Source organism: Diprion similis, chromosome 13 (assembly GCF_021155765.1).
Source record: "Diprion similis isolate iyDipSimi1 chromosome 13, iyDipSimi1.1, whole genome shotgun sequence".
Lineage (NCBI taxonomy): Eukaryota > Metazoa > Arthropoda > Insecta > Hymenoptera > Diprionidae > Diprion > Diprion similis.
In genome coordinates, this window is record NC_060117.1 from 11,764,380 (window position 1) to 11,786,900 (window position 22,521).

Here is a 22,521-nt window from a genome sequence, read left to right on the forward strand (position 1 = left end):
TCCGTATATTCAGTTCGTTGCGGGTTCTGAATTTGTCAGGTTTGCACTTGATTTGCCGGCGAACACTCTCTACGTGGCTATCACTTATTGATATGATATCGGGAGTTTTGTGTATTAACACTTTTCTTGCGTAGATTTTCCGAAGCACTGAACAAAGGGTAGGTCGACGGCAAAACCGCTGCCACCAGAATGTTACGGTACAGGGGGACGGCAGTCCATGTACCCACCTGAGGTGTTGGTTCGGGTGCTATTTTTGTTGGTTCGTAGTCGTCGCCGTCTTCGTTCAGGGAACGGAAGGGAAAGAACAATAATTAGAGAATGATTATAACCTTTAATTTGATTTGGAAATTGGGTGAAGTCGATGGGGAGTAGTTGAGGTCATGTTTTTTGGGGAACGGGAGATGAAGCTGAATGTGGGAGGTAAGAGCGTTGGGATACGAGTGAGGCTTTTGCATGAGAAAATGAGCGAGGATCCAGGGTAGAGGGGAATCGAAATTGCAAGGTAAGGGCGATAGCGAGTGGTGTAAGGCAAGATGGAAATAGGATGACAAGATATGGAGTGTGGGAATGGCAGGTAAAGACGAGCGTCGAGGAAGGTGGGAGAGACGTGAGGCGGGACGTCGGACGTAACACACTTATAAAAATGTTAAATGTAATATTTTTTCCAATTTGATATGAAGTTGAATAAATAATCTGTATCATTTACCGAAACCAGACCAACAATATTATATTTTTTACCTCACAAATCAACTCGACCTCATGCATTTAATTTTCACGTTTGAACTGCTAGTTTTCGATTTTTGCCTTAACGAAGCAGGGACTGTTTTGTCAAATTCAACTGTATCAGCTTGACCAATGAAACTCTGCATGAAAGTTTGTGAAGATTTAATTGGCGCATGGTCTCATCAAAAAAAATCAGAGCAAAAATCGTGATACAGAATAACAGATGTACTTGAGATGGAATGAACAAATCTTTACCACGAATTCCGAAAAAATTCAAGGTCCGTAATCTCATTTATCAGTATTATAATTCGTTAAATATTTAAGAGGTGAAGCTAAATACATACGCTGACGAATCACCAATAAATCAATCACCTGAGAAGTACGATAATAATAAAAATCTGATAACTTTAATTACAATTTCAAATCAAACTCAAGCTTATTATAAAAAATCGTCAATAACTGACATCTTTTATTTCAAATGAGAAATATTTTTTATTTCGTAAATCGAATTTAGCTCAACAAAGTCCAATTGAATTAGCTGGACCTTCAAACGATGACGTCTTTGTCAAATTGTACATTTACACTGAAAAGCATATTTTCTTAGTCCTTGAACATATATGAGCTTTTCGCTGACAGACTTTTTCAGATCTACATGTATGTTACGACAAATATGTAGCAATCTTGCAAGGTATGTTAAAAAAAAAAAAAAAAAAAAAAAACGATGGGTAAGAAGAAAGAAAAGAAAAATTGTTCGATTGAGCGTCGAAACCAATCATCCTTTCCAAACACTATTCCCTCGACGTGAAAATCGTCGCGAGTCCACAATTTTCCTTTTTTTCCAGTTTTTTTCTTTCAATCACGTCGCATCTTTTTTTCACTCTATTTCTTTCCTTTCGTTTTGTATGCAGAAATACGTAACGAGTTCGGAAACTGTGTGCGAATTTGATAAAACAGGATCTTGACATTTTTTGATAACAATTTTCGAGAATAGATCATTTTTAACTACAATAGTCAGTTCCAAATCGCATTTAAGGATCCAAAATAATATTAACAATTATTTATCTTATGCGTTAAATTTGGAGTAAATAATTTATCGCTCGATACAGAATGAAATTCGAATTCAAAATATTTCCGCTGTTTCAAAGTGAATTTTTTAATCCATCTCTGATTTACTGTAGAATAATTTTCTTAAAAATAAAAAATCGAATGTGATGAAAAAAGACAAACTTGACGAATCTACGCTTTCTATTTTCGAAGGCGTCAATCCCGCGATAATCCATCATCGTAAAAGTATGGCTCCATGTTTTTCGGATCCAAAAACATTTGTCAAAAAGCTGGCCAAAGTCTTAAAGCAACTTTTTAGATATAGTCATGTTTTAATGTCGATAGAACTAAATTTGCCGAAAAAATGTACACATTATGTGTGAAAAAAAATGTAAAAAAAATTATACGGCCCTTTACCATCAAATTCGCCTTTCGGCATATTCGTTATTACAACATTAGACACGTGATATGTTCCTCAAAATTGAGGCACGGTACAGATTAATTGGGAGTTACACTCCGATGAACAAAGGATCAATAAAACCTCTCAGTCTTCAGATAAGATTATCTAGAATTACCGTTTTGGTACTTGGAGCATAACTCGAAAGTACTCGGTGAAATAATACGCGACCAGTTAAGCACGTGTAACACGTGCTTCTGCCTTGTGAGTCGTTTCATTATAGGTAGGTACACTTGGCAACTGTGACGAGTCCGTTACGTTGGCAACGCTAAATCAGCCCGCAGCGCCACTGCCGGCTGATGGTAAAACAGGTTCAATCTTGGTGCGCATAACGTAACCCATCATCCATGACCCTCGAGTTTCATACTTTTGGGTTAGGTTCGCGAAACTGGCTCAACCTTTGTGAACATAAGATAACTCATGACCCATGGATATTGTATTTTTAGGTTAGATTCTACGGTCATGAGTTATTTTTGTGGACTTATGTTTACTAGGGTGTTCTTTAAAAAGGTCATTTTCGATTTCGACTGTCCCAACCCTCAAATCAATTCCGAACAATTAAAAAATAATTCCTCAATTTTTTTCAGATTTTTATAGCAAGATTAACCCGTGCCCAGAAGAATGTGGATTTCCCCCATTTAACCGAACGAATATCGATAAAATTTGGTTTTAAGGGAGTTTTTTGGGTCGGTGCCTACGCGTCTAAACTCAAAATTCAAAAATTCAAAATGGCGGATTCAATATAGCGGACCAAAATCCAAAAAGTCATTCGTTTTCGATAAAACTCAGTGCACGGGGGTTTTTGAAATCGCTGATTACGAATCTGAGCTTCAAATTACGAAACTCAAAATGGTGATCCAGTATGGAGACATCAAGTGACTTCTGGGATTTTGATCCACCATGTTGCATCCACCATTTTGAATTCTCAAATTCCGACTTCAGATGCGTAGTCAGCGACCCAAAAAACTCCCCTAAAACCAAATTTCTTACCGGGCACGAATTAGAGTTGAGATAAAAACCTGAAAAAATGCGGGAATTATTTTTTAATTATTTGGAGCTGACTTAGAGGGTGAGTCGGTCAAAATTCAAAAATGATTTTTTTGATAACCACCCTAATGAACACACACATCACACACAGCTTGATACCAAAGAAATGCACAGCCACCACAATATGTTTACAAAGATCACGTCCGTTTCACAGCCGACCGACGGTGGCGCTGCGGTCTGATTCGTGACTGCAAACGTAACTGACTCATCGAGAAAATTAGCCATTTCAGAATCACCGCCGCCAAGTGTACGTGGGAAAAAATTGGCCCGCAGCGTGTGGTTATCTTCTCTTCACGGTTCAATGCCGGCGCCATTCCAACCTGAACAAATTATATCTTGCTGATACAACTATGCTGCTTGGTGGTCGTATTCGTTTAATGTGTGTTTATATCGTCAAGATCAATCGGAAGCAAAGGTTGGATCATGGAAACAGATAATTGGTTAGCACAAATCTTGTCGTGAAAGCGGTTTCTGACAATTGCGCTGCACAAAATTTTAATATCTATGGTTAATTAGAAATTTTATTGAAAATGGATATTGTTACAATAACGGTTTGAGAATTTTTGAAATTGCAAGAAAACAGTAGATTTTCTGGTTACAGCTGCGAAATTTTTTTTTTTAAATTGTGTAGCCAGAATTATACTTCTTCCGTTTGGTGAAAAACGGAAGTTATTAGTGTGGAATAAAATGTTTGAATCATGTTTTTCAAAAAATTTTACAATTTCCAATAGAGAAGATGGCAAATTGTCTGAAAATCGTCTTTAATTTAGTGTTATTTGGAAAAATTCAGATGATTGGAGACTTTCGAAATGCGGAATGAAAATTTCAATAGAAATAAATGCGCTTCGATAATTTCTCAAAAATTCAATACTTAAAAAAAAAAATCAAAACAATATTTTTTCTTTGCTAAACGAATAAAGTGTTTCTCTAAAAAAAAAAAAAAATCCCCAAATCTATCACTCTAGAATTTTTTGAAACGAATCAGCGTATTTCAGGGAAATTAATCGCAGTTACTTTACAAAACTCTAGAAAAATCCTCGGAAATATTCCAAACAACTAATCCGTTGTATCAAAGATTCTTCAGATATTTTAAAACATTTCTCCGAAAGCCTGGAATATTCCGAAAATTTTCAAAATCCTGAGATCTTCATATTACGTCTGACATTAAATTCTTGAATAAGGATTTTCCATCAAGTGTTTCCACGTTAGGCTGTAAGTTTATAGAGAGCTTCCTCAAAGCTGAAATTTACCGTAAACTGAATTACACGTAAGCGTGCATTCCAATGTTCCACTTTGCTGCCGCACTTTATATAATTACCCTCCATTCTAAGGGTGAATTCTCTAACTTTAATTAATTTTCAAAGCATATAATAATTATACATTTATATATACTGCCGAGGATACGGTCCGTGTGTAAACAATTATGCGCGTATAAATAAATACGTTATTTCTGCTTTTTTGAAGTTCCATGCATGTCCCTCGTTCATAATTTTTTATTCACAATCGTCAGTGAAAAATAATTTGTCATACACCGTATATAGCATTATAAAATGTAACAACAATACCGACTCCATTTTCATTATGATATTTTATTAAATTTTTAGGACATGCGTTGAAAAATTAAGATTCATTTTTTAGAACAAGAAAACATTCTGATTTTCATTTTCCAAAAAATTTGTCAGCTTAATTAAACTCGTATGCTGATTATTATGTTTCAAGTTAAAATTCCAGAGTTCACCGTGTAATTTTTATCGAAATAACTACGGCTTGTTTTTATAATTATTATCGTTTATAGTATTGTTTTTCAAAAGACGTTTACAAGGATATGAATGAACAGTCACGGTCTAGTTTATGCGCAATCTACACCAACGCTCCATAAAATTCTCGTCAATAAACCTGCGCGGTTAGACTATGAGAAATACATCACGTAATATGAGAAAGCTGCGTGCAAGAGGCGTTTTATTTTCATGGGTAAAATTCGTTTCAAGATTGATATTCATATTCCGTGAGACACGTTCTCTGAAACAATTTGAATTTCATCTCCGTTAGACAGAATATATATATATATATATATATATATATATATATATATTGTGACGTGGCGGGTCTACCAGCCCGTCATCGACCCGCACCTCCACTCCCGGGCGGCCGCGTCGAGCGCTCTTAAGGAGCAAGGAAGAGTCCTGCCGTGCCGGCGATGAACAACCAGAGTTAGTTTTAGGATTTATGTATTGTTGCTAATGCTTTTTGTTACTCCCCCAACCCATTCTCTGATGTGACCGCCACTGCCGCGACCACTGCCGCGACCACTGCCGCCGCCCATGCCGACGCCATCCAACGACTACCCTGCGCTGCCGTCGCGGGAAACGCGGAGGGACCACAGGACGACCGGCGCGGAGTTCGAAGCCCCGGACCCAGTAGTCGCGCTGTTGCTTGCTCGGACCTCGATGCCGCCAAGGACATACTGCCGCTGCCGCCCAGGGGTCGAGTAGCCTCCACCTGAGCCTCCGATAAGACCGGCCTTGCCACCCGGCACCCACAAATAACCGGACTCAGCCTCCCCCTGGGCTCGCCGATGCCGACAGGATATTTCCGCCTTCGCCAGACCACCCTCGCAACACGCAGCACAGCGCGGCGAACAGACCTGCTGCCTAGGCTCCCGCCGGTCTCTCGCCAATCTATCTATCATCCCCTCCCGTAGCGCCACCGCGGGATCGCGATCGCCGAGGGCCGGCGGCCACCTCACTCTCCCTTGTGCTGCGCTATTCATCGTCATGCCTAATCGCTTAGAAGTGTTATATTGAGAATGGGAAACCGAGTACCGTTGTGTTGGTCATTTGTTTTGTACCGCTGTCCGTAAGATCGAGTAATTGCCGTATCTGGGAAGACGCTGTGTGCCGTAGAAAGGTAGGCTGCCGTTACCCCGAATCTCGCTGGCTATAGATTCTCAACGGCCTCAGGCCATTTTTCTTTTTGCAACAGGTTGCCGGCCGGCTTTGATCGGCCATTTTGTGAGAAAGCCCGCGAGCCTCGTTGTAGCTACGCTTTTCTATTCAATTGTATTTCTGATTTCACTTGCCACCTTGATTTGTTCTAGTTACGATAAGATACTCTGGTTGTTCAGTCGGTAATCTTTTGCCGCTTTATTGTAGCGTATACTTTGTAATAGCTCGTACCGTGCCGCTTTCCGGCCGCGTACCAAGTACGTGAGTGTGAGAGAGAGAGAGAATCTGTGAGTGAGTGTGTGCGCCCGTGCCGTCGTTGCCGAGCGTAACTACCACCGTCAAGCAGCGACAGGCGACCGTGCCGATAATATAGAAAAAGCGAAGAAGGATTATCTCGTATTTGTGAAACGGTTAGATTGTTAGCAAGCTTGTTTTTTTTTTTTTAATTGTTCTGCCCTGTGTTGAGTTTTGAAATTGTTAACGAACTTGCTTCACCACGAGTCGGTAGTCGCATGAGTTATTGGATTGTTACTGATTTTACGCCGCTTATTATTCGCTTATCTTGGTCGCTTGCCGCTCGTCGCTTCTAGCTTATACTGCTTGATTTTTGCCGTATTATATTGACTTGTTGAATTTTGTTGCTGTGTTATATTGTATACTATTTTGTTTTATTTTTATTTATTCTTGAATTGTATCGAAGCGTACCGCCACCGATAAGACCGCTTGCCGTGTAAATATTTTATTGCCGGTTGCCTTCTGCCTTGCCGTAACGGCGCTGTTTGTTAATAAACGCTGGTAATTACATCTATAATCATTCGATTATCATCTATACTATTTCACCTTCGCGCCCACGTTCCCCTCACCGCTAGCTAGTCGGCTGTTTTTGTGTGTGCTTGCCCCTGCTATAGTTTCGCTTTGAGATTTGGTGGTGTGAGTTTGGTTCGCCGTTCGAGTCGGCGAACGAATGCTATTGGACGGTAAATTTCGAATCTGGTAAGAGTGTATTCTCTTACGGCTCTCTCGAGCCTGGCGCCCAACACCTGTTCTGCAGTGCAGTCAATCTTTATTTTTTCATTTTTCTATTGCCGTGTTGGTCAACGCCATTTTTGTAAACGAGCCTCTGTGCCGACCCCGCTTTCCCCCGGGTGAAGTAAAAAGCTCGTTACAATATATTAGATTGACTATTTTTTTTTTTTTCAATGTTATACTGAAAATATTGTTCAAGATGACGAAAAAGAAATACCATAAAAATTTCAGATTTTAATATTGATATTTAGATGTGCCTCATCGCGATTTTCTACTTTCCATAAGAATAACATGGAAAAAATGGTTCTTGCTCCTTGCGATTTTTATTAGAACTAGATAACGACGCATCGTACAGAAAATTCATAAACATATTTTTGTAGGAAATTGAACGTTCTACAAAAAAAATCTACTGTCATTTTACGATAAATCTATTCTTTCAAAAGTTATTTGAGGTCAAACATCAACAAGGGACCTATATATATACCCGGTGTCAGTAGTATGGGGGCACTTTGGGGCGTCACAACAAACCCCCCTCCCGCCCCTCTCTGGCGCCAGCCCCTCGCCTAGGAGTGACTTTGGGGCGCGTTCCCCTTCCCCCGCCGCCCCTCGCCTTGGAGTGACTTTGGGACGCGTTCCCCTTCCCCCGCCGCCCCTCGCCTAGGAGCGGATTTTGGGACGCATACCCCTTCCCCCGCCGCCCCTCGCCTAGGAGTGACTTTGGGACGCGTTCCCCTTCCCCCGCCGCCCCTCGCCTAGGAGTGACTTTGGGGCGCGTTCCCCTTCCCCCGCCGCCCCTCGCCTAGGAGCGGATTTTGGGACGCGTACCCCTTCGCCCGTCGCCCCTCGCCTAGGAGTGACTTTGGGGTGCGTACCCCTTCCCCCGCCACCCCCTTACCAAGGAGCGGATTTTGGGACATCATTCCTGTTCCCCGTCACCCTTTGCCTACGAGCGATTTTCGTCTAGAGGCTTCTATGGCCCGTCAACCCTTTCCCCGCAACCCCCTTGACCAGAAGCGATTTTCGGGTGTTGTTCCCCTACCCCGCGACCCCTGACCACCAAAACTGATTCCGGGCTCTATGCGAAGGCTGACAGTATTTACCTTAAGGCTTGCTTATACTTGGAAAATGTAGACATGCTTTTCTAATGTTAAACTATAGTCATACTTAGATATATATATATATATATATATATATATACTTATACGAGGATGCGGATGGATAAGAAAATGGAAACAAAGACGACACGACGGCGTATACAAATTAAACTTATTACAGATTTATTCAGACATTACGGATACAAATAAATGCAGGTTTATTCAGGTGATACATATACAAATAATATAAGAGTTATCACTAAACGTTTGCTTGTTGCTGGTGCAAGATATTTTTATTCGTCATGGTTATGGCGCCCCACATTACCACTATACCTATAATAATTATAGCAGTCACCAGTAATGTCAGTATCAGCCACGGATAAGGTTGTTCTTCGGACGCGTACAATGACTCAGCTACAACATCAGCGTACGCTTGACGGTGGGTAACAGCGTTGATCTGCGCCTCTTCGTACGAAAAAATTCTTAGGGTAACACTGACATTGCCTGCCATTTCTTCCCGATTTATTGTGAGTTGTACGCTGCCCTCGGTCGTCATTGGAAAAAAGTCTCCACGGTGTTATCCCGATGTTTGTTGGTAGCGACGAAATAATTTGATTAAAGGTTGGCCAAGACTTTGTCCTCGGTTTCGATGGCTTGCTTGATTTCAACAGCGAGGTATGATGGAAACAGTCGCGTTATTTCGAGGAGGACAATGCAGAGGTAATTCTCCGCAAAGGCAGTGCTCACTGATGATCTGATGTGTTCCAGGGCAGCGCCGTACTCCTTCTCCGCTATTTGCCTAATACGATGAAGACTCGGTTCCTTATAGGACGTCAGATTCACTTTCTCTGCTATGTACGCGACGTATAATTTCTTACACTCGTTCACCGAATGGCATAAACGTTGAAGCCTCTGCAACCGTTCGTCGACGCACACAAATATAGCTTTCAAACCGTTGAAGGTGGATTTCTGCATAACTATGGTGGGCTGATACGGTTTCTGACGTTTCGCGGGTGACTGGAAGTTCTCGTCCTGGGTTCCGGTGCCTGTGGTGAATGTTTCCTTTTCCTCTGGATCAGTCACTTCGGCATCAGTAGGTACTTCGAATCTGATGGCTCGCTCGCCATGTGCCGTTGACAATTCGATATTGCAGTTACCAAGCTCAATTCGATTAAAGTACCATTGTGCATCGGTGTATCCTTCTATGTCGAGGTATTCAGTAATGTTGTCCAGCTCATCCGCCAGCCTCGACCAGGACGAAGGTGACAATCCCACACCCCCAGATGAGTTGTTGACTAGTTTGATGACCGGCTCAAACTGATCGTCGAACCGTAACCCGAGTCCGATGACTATTTTCTTCGTAAAGGAATTATTCAGGCCGTATGTTGTCGACAGCACAAGATTTTTCTCGGACTTCTTTAAAGCCCTCGTGAAGGTTTTATAAATTTTATTCGCGTTTCCCATTGGTGCAGAAGATTTTGATGTAGCCATAGTTCACGTGAGGATTCTTTCGTAGTTGTCGCAAGACTGACACACCCTCGCGTCTGGGTTGATTATAAAGGGTGTGATTCCCCCGCCCCTGCTAAACGCTCTTGGTAACGCAACTGAAAAGAGTTAACAGGAATCTAATGTCTCGGATCATGCAGGGGATACCCACCAGACTGTATTAAACACCTGCCATTGTTTATATCTCGTTTCCGTTTTCACGAGGGGAGTAAAACAGATGCAGTTTATCAAGGGGTGGAATACGCAGACATTATAAGTGACCGAGTTGATATACATAGATATTATAAGAAAGCAAGATGGCGAAGAGGTCTGTCAGTGTGTATAGTGTGGCCACACGCCCTTACGGTCTGCTAAAAGTGATCTCTCCGGGGTCTCATCTCGATGTCGCAAGATGAGTCTACGATCTCCAGCGGTCAAAGCTGAAATAGGTTTATATGTCGTGTCCGTTACGGAGGGGTGGTGCAAATAATTGTCGTCTATCGAGGGAAGTATATGTAGTCATTACAAGAGAAGAAAGATGATGAGAAGGGTTGCGGGTGTATACAGAATGGTTCATGTTATGTGAGTAATGTTTGGGCCTTGCGACGAAGGGCAGGTTGGTCCCCGCTATTCCGTGGTACATCCTTACGGTATGTTGATTGTTATGACTTAGAGAACAGCGAAGGGGTTTCACCGGCTGTCTCATTTCGATGTCGCGAGATGAGTTTACGAACTTCAACGGACAAAGTTGCAATAAGTTTATATCTCGTGTCCGTTACGGAGGGTGGCGTAGGTAGTTTCCGTCTATCGAGGGAAGTATATGTAACCGTTACAAGAGAAGAAAAATAATGAAAAGAGTTGCGGTGTATACAGTATGGTTCATGTTATGTAAGTAATGTTTGGGCCTTGTGACGGAAGGCAGACTGGTCCCCGCTTTTCCGTGGTACACTCTTGCGGTATGCTGATTGTTTTGACTTAGAGGACAGCGAAGGGATTTCACCGGCTGTCTCATTTCAATGTCGCAAGATGATTCTACGATCTTCAACGGCCAAAGCTGCAATAGGTTTATATCTCGTGTCCGTTACGGAGGCTGGTGCAGGTAGTTACCGACTATCGAGGGAAGTATATGTAGCCGTTACAAGAGAAGAAAGATGATGAGAAGGGTTGCGGGTGTATACAGTATGGTTCATGTTATGTGAGTAATGTTTGGGCCTTGCGCCGGAGGACAGGTTGGACCCCACTTTCCGTGGTACACCCTTACGGTATGCTGTTTGTTATGCCTTAGAGAACAGCGAAGGGATCTCGCCGGTTGACCCCCATTTCGAAATCGTATCATTCATAGGATGTTACAGCGAATAGACCGGTTCTCGCTTCACCCCCCTACACCTGAAAGGGTCAGCGTTTGATATAACTGCGGGGGCAGCGAAAGGATACTGAGGGAATCTTATTGCGTGTTTGTCAACGTTCCCGTAAAATTAACGTACTCTCTCTTGCAACCAAAAATCGCAGGTAGATGATACTACGAAGGTTTGGATGCTAGCGCTTGTGCTGTACGTCCTGTATTTGTGTGACATATTCTGATTTTGTGGTCTAGCGATGGATCCTCCGACGCTGACATTGGGTAGAGGACTGATATCTTGGTCGACGTGGCTTTGGTTTATTTTTCAGCCCGTCTACGGGTGCCTCGGGACTAGCTGACGCGGAGGGTTTACGTTAGCGGGTCATAGTAAAATTTCATACACTTAAGGAGCGGTGGGTTAGCGTATTGTATTAGCATTTGGTCTAAACAAAGCGCGACCTACTGAACTTATAAATAGTTGTGCGCTCGGAGATCTTCGCAGTTTGAAAATCGCTTTGCTGAAGAATAGAACCCTATATTTCGAAATGTGTAAAATCTCCGAGCTACGGTACGCTGTGGTGAAGGCGGCTAGTTTAGCCCGCAAGAGCAACGGTGTTCTTCGGCGCGGGCGTCCCGTTTTCCGTCGGGAGGTGTTGTTCCGGATGACACCGGCGGAATTGCTTCGGCAATTGCGGCACCTCCTGGCGGTCTGCGGGGCACGGGCGCTGGCTCTCCTTCATGCCAGCGGAGCATTAAATAATTTTGAGTGTCTCAGTGCGGCCGTGCGGGTGATCCGTAGGCGGGGTGCCTCCCGTTTCGCGATTATTCGTGGGTTGATGGCCGAGTTTGAGGAGCGCACAGGTAAGTTTAAAACGGTGTTTGTGCTACGAGTGGTGTAGGTTTTAATCATTGTGGGATTTAAATAACCGGATATCCGATATGGGGTAGAGAATGAAGAAAAATACAATGTGGAAAGAATTACATCGCGTTTTTCATCCGGTAGAATTAAGATCGATGCTGATGGATACAGCGGAGAACGAGGCTGCCCTCAGCGCGGTCTGTGCGAGATGCGAGGAGATTGATATGCAACGCGGGGTGAACGAGACGATGGCTGAGGAGGAGGCTGCGCAACCGGTTCGCGATGGTAACCCCAGATGATTTGTCTGCTCGATATGACACCGCATGGAGTATCCGTGTGTAAATATATTGTGCGTGAACGGTATATCAAGTTTTCTATCCGTTAGATTTCTTATCATTGCTAAACGGGACGCCGAAAACCGAAGCATCTCTACAGGAAGCATGTGCGACTTGCGAGAAGCAGGCAGCGCCTGCATGCAATCAACAAGCAGTTGGGTCCGTAGAAAGGATGAATTCTACCGAACGGGACGGTAAGTCCAGATAATTTGTATGTTCGATATACCGCACCGCGGAGTATCCGTGTGTAAATACGTCGTGTGTATGCGAGCTGTCTTTCAAGAGGTTGAAAAAAAGTCTTCTTTATCGCGTATACTGATAGAAGTTATTGCGTCCGTTGCAGAAATCGATTTATCACAGACGTCGACCCTAGTGTTGTCGCGACCGAGGCCAATAGAAGCGTTGGATATTCAAGGTATAGGAAAAGTTTTAAAACGGGAAGTAACTAGGGTATTCTGATATGATCTCACGCGCAATTTCTTTTTGGGCGGATAATTAGAGCCGGACGTTGTTCGCGAGCCAGAAGAAGCAGGGGTAGAAGAAGAAGATGAAGAAGGGGCCGGTTCTGAAATATCGTCGATGGATGAGGCTGCGCTATTCTCGTGGGAGCTGTCTCCCGAGAGTGGAGTGTTCACGCAACTGACATTCACACCGCCTCCGGAGGATGAGGATGATTTTTAAACTGTGGGGTAGTCAACACACGGGTACTCGACGGTGTGCGTTTCTAGTAAAATCTACGAGATTTGACAATACCTATTGGATTGACGGTTCGTTACTACAGGATTTAGGATGAATTTTGTTTTTATATGTACAACAGGGATACCCATTGTCAGACGAGATGCTGGCCCATATGGCATTAACGAGGGTGCCAGTACCTCCGGTTTACAGACCGGTGGGGGTAGAGTCAGGATGAATCGTGATAACGATTCTGACGCGACATTAGAGTCCGACGATGACGATGACGAAGACGACGACGACGAGACAGAGACAGCTTCAGACGTGACATACGAGACGAACGACGACGATGACGACGACGACGTGCCAGAGACAGCTAAGTCTGGAAGCACGGGTAGGGAAACGGAACGGGAGAGTGAAGCTGCGAGTGAGTCTGAGTCAAGTCAGACATCCGAGGACGGGGCTAGTTCACTGGGTAACCGTTTTACGGTTATCGGTGAATCGTCGAAATTTATTCGTAAATTCGCTGTCACCGGGCGCGAATTACGAATAAAGATCGCGGCCCCTGAATCGGGTGTTAATCTAGTGGGGTGGCTGGAGGACGCGTTCAGAGACCTGCATGCGTATGCCGTAGCAACGTGTCGTAGTAACGACTACATAGGTTTCACGTTTAGCGCTGATAGCTTCAGTCAAGGCCCTGCGTGGTTATCGTTCCGTCCGGTGAGGGACTCGCGGTACACTGACCTTTGGAAGCTAGTTTTTAGCGTAGCCCAGAGCGCATCAGAGTTTGGCGTTGACAGTGTCTTTACCGTGACGGTACACAGCGTTGGTGTACCGACGGGCCGCGGAAAGCCGAAGCCGATCACACATGCGGGGGTATTTAAAAAATCCGTCGTGCAGATTATCAACAGCGACGGACTGTGCTTACCTCGCGCCCTCGTTGTAGCCAAGGCTCACGCCGAGAGGGGCCCGGCCCGCAGCGGCGCCCTGCACGAGCATTACGAGATGGTGAGATTTGCTAGGTCAAGCATCCAGCGTGCAGAGGCTCGTAATCTTGTTGCGAGCGCTGGTGTAGAGATTCCGCCAACAGGGTGCACGGTGTATGAAATCGCACAGTTCCAGAACTATCTGGCACGCGAGGGATTGCTCATCACAGTGTACGAGTTGGGGAGGCTAGGTACCGGCGAAGCGGCATTTTACGACGGAACTGCCGTGGTGAGAGCAACCGGAACAGGCGATGTCAGGCACCGTTTGAATCTGCTGTACTATCCAGACGAACAGCATTATTGTCCGATTGTAAATTTAACCGCGGCGGCAGCAGGGGCCTTCTTTTGTCAACCCTGCAATAGAAAATTTAACAACGGGTACGAACACCGATGCTCTGAAAAGTGCCCACAGTGCCTCGCATCGCCACCGTGCAACAGCAAGTCTCGCGAGATCCAGTGTCCCGATTGCAGGCGCGTGTTTCGCGGTAACGGCTGCCTGGAGTATCACCGCAGGATCGGCTCCTTCAGTCCGCGTCGCTCCGTATGTACAACACTGCGTTTATGCCTGGATTGCGGGCGATTCGTAAATCTTTCGAGACGGAATCACATTTGTGAAACTCGTTTTTGCGCCACGTGCCGATGCAACAGACCATACAATCACTACTGCTACATGACGCCACTAAAAGACGCGACTAGGCCGAAACGTTACATCTTTATTTTCTATGATTTTGAAACGCAACAATGCGAGACGGTGGACGGTGATGCGACGACGAACATACATGTGCCGAACCTGTGCGTAGCGCACCAAGTGTGTACGCAATGTATCCACGATCACGACATATCGAACGGCTGTTCCGCTTGCGGGCTCGTACGTGAGTTCGTTTTCAGGAGGGATCCGGTGAAGGAGCTGGTAGACTTTGCTACTCGGCCCGTTCACGACTTTGCACGTATCGTGTGCATTGCACACAATGCAAAAGGTTTTGACGCGCAATTCATACTGCGCCATATGGTTGAGCAGGCTGGAAATCCGCCGCAGGTCATCTTAAGCGGTAGCAAGATCATTATGCTAGAAACGGGGCACACCCGTTTTCTAGATTCTCTAGCGTATATGCCTATGGCATTATCGGCGCTACCGAAGGCATTTGGTCTACCGGCTGCTTCCGTGAAAGGTGTATTCCCTCACCTTTTCAATATCCCTGAAAACGTTGGTTACGTGGGACCGCTTCCCGCAGCAAAGTTTTACTCTCCGGATACCATGAGTAGCGGTGCGCGAGCAGAGTTTTACTTGTGGTACAACGAGGCTGTAACGAACAATCAAGTGTTTGACTTTGATGCGGAATTGCTGTCGTACTGCCGGTCGGACGTCGATATATTGCGGCGCGCGTGCGTAGCATTCAGGGACGTATTTCTGGAATGCGGCAGAGTGTGTCCCTTTACCGAGAGCATGACAATTGCCTCGGCTTGCTCGGCGGTGTTCCGTAAGAATTTCTTAAAACCAGAGCGAATAGGTATCCTGCCACCGGGCGGCTATCGACTTGCCGACGTCCAGTCTCGCAAGGCTCTGGAATGGCTAGTCCTGAAGGAGCGTGAGCTGGGCATTTACATCAGGCATGCCGGAAACGGGCGTGAGTTTCGGATTCCGGAGACTGGTCGCAAGGTGGACGGATACCATGTCGCGGGCGACGGCACGCGGCACGTCTTCGAGTTCCACGGGTGCTTCTGGCACGGCTGTCGCGAATGTTTGCGGATCAACCGCGACAGACGTAACGTTAATGGTGAGTCATTGGACAAGCGTTACGAAGAAACTCGTGCGAAGACCGAGCGTATGCGTGAACTGGGTTACCGCGTGACAGAGCAGTGGGAATGCGTCTTTGATCGAGGCTTGAGGGAGAACGAGGAGATGAGGGAGTACGTGGCGACACACCCGCTGACCGCTGCCACTGCCACGAGCGAAGCGCTCAACCCGCGTGATGCGTTCTACGGCGGTCGAACGGGGAACACTTCCCGATACTACGAGGTGAAAACGGATGCAGCGGGCAACGCGTACGAGGAAATACGATACGTCGATGTTTGTTCGCTGTATCCGTTCATCTGCAAGAATGGATGGTTCCCGGTTGGCCACCCGACGGTCTACGTTGGAGAGGAGTGTAAGCTCCTGACAGGGGCGAGCGGTTGCGACATCACGCGAGTCGAGGGGATGATCAAATGTCGAGTTTTACCGCCGCGCAATCTTTATCACCCTGTTTTACCGGTGCGCATGCATGACAAACTCATGTTTGCTTTGTGCCGCTCATGTTGTCAGAGTTTGCGTCAGGGCGAGTGTAGGCATGATGACGAGGCCGCGCGAGAATTCGAGGGCACGTGGGTGTCCGTTGAATTGAAAAAAGCTGTGGAGATGGGCTATAAGATCAAGAGCATTCGCGAAATCTGGCAGTATACGGTAACATCTTTTGATCCGACTACTCGTCAAGGTGGGCATTTCGCCGACTACATCGACACCTTCCTCAAAATTAAGCAAGAGGCAAGCGGCTGGCCTGCTGAATGCGAGGACGAGTCGGCTCAAATGCGGTACCTCGACGAGTACGAACGTGTCGAGGGTATACGGCTAGATCGCGACCGTATTGCAAAGAATCCCGGTATGCGATCGGTCTCTAAATTATGCCTAAACTCATTTTGGGGTAAGTTTGGACAACGTGAGAACCTGGTAAAAACGGAGGTTATCAAGACGCGACAGCAGCTGCTCGAGCTTTTGACCAACCCTGAAGTCGAGGTGTCCGGTTAGCTGCCTGTAAACGACGATGTATTGTACGTGCGTTGGTCGCACGCGCAACACAGCGTTGAACCGTCAGCACTGGCGAACGTCGTGATTGCTGCGTACACCACTGCTCAGGCTCGGCTGAAGCTCTACTCGTACCTCGAGAAGCTCGATCGGCGCGTTCTCTACTACGATACCGATTCAGTGATTTATACCCGGAACCACCACCGACCAAACGCGTATGAACCTCCTACGGGTAACTTCCTTGGCGATCTAACGGACGAGTTGGAGCCTTACGGCCGTGGGAGCTTTATACGGGCTTTTGTCTCTGGGGGACCAAAGTTCTACGCTTTCATCGTCAAACGTCCGAATGGTGAAGAGGTTGAAATTTGCAAGGTGAAAGGTATAACGCTGAACCACACAGCAAGCTCAAAAATTAACTTCGAGGCCATCAAAGGGATGGTGGTAGAAGCCGCTGCACCCATCAATTTGGAGTATCGTGCTATTCGCCGTACGGAACTGCACGCAGTGGTGACTCGCACCGAGTGCAAAACGTGCAAGCCAGTATTCGCGAAAAGGCGTTGCTGCGTCGACAGTTTCGACACGCTGCCCTACGGTTACCGCGCTGGGTGATGATCAACCCAGCCTCCAAAACAGTTTCACGCTCCCGCTACCGTCTTCTCACCCCCTGCGGTACAAACACCCGGACGGAAGTTTACAGGCCACGCGCACGCTCGACCGACAGACAAACAAACAGACAGAGACCACCGAAGGGCTTCTTACCCCCATCCAGCTGTTATTCGAACCGGCGAGACTCTCGTGCCCGGACACCCTAGGAGAAACCCGCTTGTATGCGCCCCACCCGGCTGTATAAAGGTTAGTACCACACGTAAATCCTAATCCAGCATGAAAAATTGTAAAAAAAAAAAAAAAAAAAAAATCTCTGATTGCATGTAAAAAATCTAGCCCTTCTACCGCGGCGGGGCGCGCTGCTTTCAAGCTGATATCACAGCGCGCACGCGTACGAGCGAGCTCATGGCGTACGCGTCTCACGCTCAATCAGCTAGTACGTTTATGACCGCGCCGATAAGCTCGTACCTGCGCGGTCCGCGTGCGCTTGAATATGCTCATGGTCAGCGCACGAAGGGGTACCGCCGCCGCCGCCGCCGCCGCCGCCGCCGCGAACAGGCTTGCATAGTAAAAGAACGCGTCTTCAACTGATTTAATTTTTATAGATCTCGCATCATCTCTGGATTCTTCTTCTTCTTCTTCTCACTTCGCTCAATAATCCCGCTCATCGATGACGGACACACGCTGGAAGCATCCGTTTTCGGCCATCATCGCCGGTCCATCAGGATGCGGCAAATCGAATTTCGTCAAGAATTTTCTGCGTCATGGTTCGTCGATGTGCGACACAAAATTTAGTCGCGTGATATGGTACTTTGACGAATGGCAACCGTTGTACGTCGGGAATAAGGGTATAGAGTACCGCGAAGGGTTACCCCAACACGCCGATTACGACGGCGATAAAAATCCGAAACTCTTGATAATCGACGATCTCATGCGAGAGGCTTCAAACAACGTTGTCGTGGATCTTTTCACCAAGGTCTGCCATCATAAGAATCTCAGCGTCTTCTACATAACGCAGAATCTGTTTCACAAGGGACACGGTCAACGAGATATTTCCCTCAACGCAAACTACATAGTCTTCTTTAAAAATCCACGGGATCGCGCCCAGATTCAGCATCTCGCCAGGCAGGTATATCCCGAGGATCCGAGGTTTGTTCAAGAGGCCTATCACGACGCTACCGCAGCGCCGCACGGATATCTACTTTTCGACCTCAAGCAATCCACTCCAGAGAATTGCCGTTTCCGGTCAAATATCTTTCCTTCGGACGAAAATCACTATGTCTACGTTCCGCGAAAGGATATAAAGGTCAGCAACGCGCATCGTGTTCCAGACGTTCAGTTGTGATGCCTCGAATACGCCGTACCGCGCCCGGACGCAGAGCTCGTGCTGGTTTCACCGAAGCAAACACCGCAGCGCTTCACGCCTTGCAGAAATTGAACCCGACGCAGAGATCAGCATTGCTACGCACAGCAGATGATTCGTTGGTGAAGACCATTTGTGAGTGTGCATTGAACACCTTGGAGGGTAACGTAGCACTGTCCAGAGCGCAGAAAAATCGTCTGGGGCGTCATAAACGGACATTACGAAGATTGGCCAGCAACCAAGGTACCTGGAAGTCGAAAAAGCGATTTCTTGTTCAACGTGGGAACGGTGTCCTCACCCTCTTACTCGCACCGATACTCGGTACTCTAGCCTCCAGTCTCTTCTCCAAGTAACAAGATGGAGCGTACAAAGAAGATGGTTTTAATTCCGATGGAAAGTATCGAGAGATTTCAACAACGTGTCAGCGAGGGTATAGCCGCTACGCTTTCGCCTGGAAATACATCTACCACTCGCACCGATCCCGCTGCAAGGCTCGACAGCGAGATGAAGGACATCTTGAACCAACCGTCGAAAGACGATGCAGAAAAGTGGAAACTATATCAGCAGGTACTTCAACGATATTTGTTTTTTGCCAACGACGCACGCAAACCCATGAAATTAGATGTTCTCGAGGAGAAGGAGGAGGATGAGGGGGAGGAAGACGGGAACGCAGCCGAAGAATCAGTGGTATCACCCGGTACAGCTGCGAGCCCTGAGAATGTTCAAACACAGTCAAAGAAAGTCGTGTCAGCAGTACCGAAAAAGTACCGCACAAAGGCCGAAATGCTGATGCGTGATCTCGGTGACGTACCGGAGCGATTTACCTGGGATGCCACAGGAACCGTCACGATAGACGGCGTTACAGTTCCCGGGACAAACATCGTCGACCTGGTCAATCATACCATGCGCTCCAGGAAGACTTTTACTCCCGCAGGGGCTGGTCAGTTTGCACGGTTTCTTCACACGCTCAACGTGCCCCGAGAATACGTGGGGAACGATACGCTTTGGACAGACATACGCACATTCGATGCGCCGGGTCTATCGAAAGGGCACTCCGCAACAACCGTTGACACGCACCGGTAGCTCGCCAGCGAAGCGGCGAAGCGGAGCAAACGTTACGCCCGTGTCCAGCCGATCTCACGACGTAGGATACGCCTTACGCAAACGCGCCACCGGGACAAAATCGAGTTGGAAAACACTTCAGCTGAAGAAGAAAAATGACGACTCTGCTTGAAGAAGCGTATTACGATCCCTCGCATACCGCCGGTTACGCTGGGGCACGAATTCTGGAACGCCTTGCGCGCAAAATCAACTCTCGCGAATCGGTGAGAAAATGGCTGGCGGCACAGGATGCCTACACGTTACACAAACCCGTGCACAGAAAATTTCCGAGAGCAAGGTACAGCGTTTCCAACATAGACGACGTGTGGGAAGCTGATCTGGCTGATCTGAGTTCCATGAAAGGTCGCAACAATGGTTTCCGTTATCTCCTGGTGGTCATCGACGTATTGAGCAAGTACGCATGGGTGGTCCCGCTAAAACGAAAGACAGCCGCAACCGTTGCTGAAGGTTTTGAACAAGTGTTACGCACTACGCCGCGCAGACCCGACCTGCTGCAAACGGACAAGGGTAAAGAATTTGTCGGAAGCGCTTTTTAGAAGATACTTCGCGACAATGAAATACGATATCGTGTTACACGTAATCCTGACATCAAAGCAGCTATCGTGGAGCGATTCAATCGTACGCTCAAGGAACGTCTGTGGCGCTACTTTACGCACAAAAAGACGCGACGCTACGTTGATGTTTTGCCGCAAGTCGTGCAAGCCTACAACAACACGGTTCACTCGAGCATTGGAATGGCACCGTCGGAAGTGACGCTTCGTAACGCTGCAAAGGCACGTGCCCACATGCAAAAGCGTTATCCACCCCGTCCAAACGGCAAACCGAGGTTTGGCGAGAATGACTTTGTACGAATTAGTAAAACCAAGGGTACGTTCGAGAAAGGCTACGTGGCAAACTGGAGCGAAGAATTATTCAAGATCCGGCGAGTGCTTGCGCGTTCGCCGATAGTATACGTCTTGGAAGATCTCAACGGTGAGGTGATCGACGGTTTGTTCTACGAGCCTGAACTTCAGCGCGTGGAGGGGGAAAACACGTAGTTGATAAAATTGCGCACTACCGCGGTATAACCCTCAGTCTCTGTTGGTTCATCGTCGATCTCGCGTGCAGCAAAGGAAACGAAAATGGCCCGGGATCAGTTTTACCTAACTTTACCGAGCAACAGCTCGATGCAGTTTTTTCCGGAGAATCGGACGTGCTGTTACATTACACAGTTACCGCGTCAGATCCAATTAACGGGTGATTGGGAAGTCGGACTGGCCGAGATCCACTATCCGCTTACGTTTGAACACCCGCCAGGGTACGTTCCACCGAAAGATGAAACGGCTCCCTGCGTAACGTATTGCGGTTCAGCTGAAGATGGTGCAGTTGTGACATCGGAGTGCAAGGTATTCGAATCCAACAAATCATCAAAGATCCCTGGCTGTCAGATGTTTATTTATTGCGACCTAGTGGAACCACGCATCGTTGGAGACGTTTACGCACCGCTGTTACGAGTCATTCAAACATGTGGTAAAGACAGCACCTCACGAGGCGAATCAGAGATGAAAACCTTATCACCGCTGTACTACGTGCCACTGATGCTGACCAACTTTCATACCATCGAAATCGATATAAGAGATCAATTCGGAAGACCAGCGCCATTCGCGCGCGGGACTTTGACGGTTACGCTGCACTTCAGACGAGTTCAGTAATTGGATGAAATCACGTTGAAACGGGGGGGGTAAGGAGTTACGCGGCAAAAATAAAAAGAGAAAGAACACCAGGTACAACATGACCCATTACGCGCATCATTACGAAGCTCAACTTGGCGGTGGAGGCATAGAAACGGTTTACCGAGGTGCACCACATCAGCGAGGACACGGAATCGGGAGCTTCTTGGGAGGCCTGTTTCGTCGAATATTTCCGTTGCTGACCAGTGGTGCCAGAGCGGTCGGAAAAGAGGCACTGCGTGCAGGGATGAACGTTATGTCTGATATAAACAACGACACACCGTTCAAACAGTCAGTCAAGAGGCGAATCGCAGAATCGGGACATAATTTGAAGAGAGCTGCTGAAGAAAAGATTGATAAACTCATGAAGGGGTCCGGTTATAAAAGGCGTGCTGCGGGATTAGCGCGTCAGTCAAACATCACCCGCGTGAACAGTCTTGTCGACGCGCGACGAACAGCTGGTACAACGGGAAAAATTAGACGGAGAAGGTCGAAGAAGAAAACAACGGCAAAGACACCCAAGCGGACCGGAACCACCAAGAAAACAAAACGGAAAAAGTGTTGTAAAAAACGGGCCCTTACAGACATATTTGGACCCCGGTAAATCCACGCGCCGCACGCCTACAACGTAAACATCAGCAATGGCCTTCCTGCACGCGCATTCGGGTGAGTGTATGAAGTCGGAACTGGAATTATTTTCTCTACCACCAACGCAGACGTCTATTGAGGCTGGTCAATGGGTACACTACAAGCCCGTATCATCTCTAACCGATGATTCCCCGATTGAATTTGTTGTTCCTGGAAACGGCGATGAGTACATCGACTTGGCACACACTATGCTTAGCGTACGAGTGAAGTTACAGCCATCGGCTCCGGTCACCCCAGCAGGCGAAGGCAACGCACCCGCTCCGCACGCCACTCCGGTAA